Source organism: Octopus bimaculoides, chromosome 17 (assembly GCF_001194135.2).
Source record: "Octopus bimaculoides isolate UCB-OBI-ISO-001 chromosome 17, ASM119413v2, whole genome shotgun sequence".
In the NCBI taxonomy this organism is placed as follows: Eukaryota; Metazoa; Mollusca; class Cephalopoda; order Octopoda; family Octopodidae; genus Octopus; species Octopus bimaculoides.
In genome coordinates this window covers 19,073,793-19,075,252 of record NC_068997.1, presented here as the reverse complement: position 1 = coordinate 19,075,252, position 1,460 = coordinate 19,073,793, and the positions used below count along the sequence as shown (strand labels likewise).

General features: G+C 37.2%; 1 protein-coding gene across 1 annotated transcript in view; it reads left to right on the top strand.

Moving 5' to 3' along the window:
• Positions 1-248: 248 nt before the first annotated feature.
• The window catches only part of LOC128249671 (carnosine synthase 1-like), a 35,151-nt gene continuing 33,939 nt past the window's right edge, over positions 249-1,460 (top strand). Inside the window, exon 1 of the mRNA XM_052973884.1 lies at positions 249-598. The gene's annotated coding sequence lies outside the window, so the exon portion shown is untranslated. The remainder of the gene's footprint in view (positions 599-1,460) is intronic.

Genomic DNA, 1,460 nt, shown 5'->3' with positions numbered 1-1,460 from the left:
ATATGTATGTATGTATGTATGTATGTATGTATGTATGTAGGTATGTGTGTGTGCGAGTGCGAGTGCGCGCGTGTGTGCATTTTTCTAAATCCGTTTCTATAGAGCAATGAGCCAATCATTCTTCAAGAGCAGTGAAATAATTATCACCCTTCGCCATTTTCTGTTTTTTTAGTTGTCCAATCAGCTTTTAAAACACTCTTCTTAAGTGATGTCGTCTATATTCAATTGTTAATAGTAATAATAATTATAATAATGATGATGATGATGATGATGATGATGATAATGATATTAACGCCAAAACAAAACACACCACTATAAATGAAAAACATATAAAACAAACACAAGGGGAAACAAAAACGAAAATAAACAACAAAAGCTAAGCTTGAATCAAAAGTGAAAATACTTGAGTCTGAATGGTTTATAAATACGACTTGTTTTAAAATACGATTCAATTCTAAACTGGTTCACTGCAAGCCGCACTACAACAGTAAGAGCTGATTACTTCGACTGGTCTTTACTTATCACACAAGTGGAAAAAAGATAACACGCGCTTAGAAAAAAAAAAAAAAAAAAAAGAAACAGCAAACAGAAATAATAGGTAAGTTTCATGAGCATTCTCTCCTCCTCTTTATTATTATTATTATAATCATTGTTATCGTCCTAATCGCTGTGTTTTTGTCGACGTTGCTGTTGTTGTTATTGGAGTCAGCGTCAAGTTAAGGAAAAGGTTTTAGAAACGGCAATTCAGAAGCTTCAAGATTGGCGGAGGGCTCGCCGTCGTCGCTGAGATGATTTATCACGAAGATGATGATGATCCTGATTATCATCATCTTCATGGTCATCGTAGTTATTGACCCGTCATCGTCGTCGTTGTCGACCCGTCGTCTTCGTCTTCGTCGTCCTGTCGTCGTCGTCTTGTCGTTGTCGTCCTGACGTTTTTTCCCCTTTATCTTGTATTGAATAGTGTTTTGCTGAACATCTTAATTACCTAAATTTTGTTAAGCAAATACTCATTAGAAAAATTAAATAAGAATACAATTAGGATGTCCAAATATCGTTAGAGATCGAATTTCAATAAATACGTTACATACTCCAGTATTTGGTCCACAAGTGTGCTGTCTCCTTTCTATGTCTTTTCTATCGCTACCCTAATGGCTCCTGTTTCTTGGAGCTGGTTGGTTTCCTAACTCCACCGTTCAAGCATCCTCTCGACCATTTTGCTCTGTCCTTTATCTCCAGAATATCGTTTTCTTGGAATTTTGTCTCTGCTTATGTCTTCCCTGCAACAGTTCAAACAGAATTTTATAAGCACGGGGTGTGGAGTAAGAGCCGTTTTAGCGCCCCTTCTTTGGTGTCGTCGATTCGACGCTAACTTATTTGACATTTGACATCAGACATCTTAATGCTTTCTTCTCTCTCTCTCTCTCTCTCTCTCTCTCACACACACACACACACACACA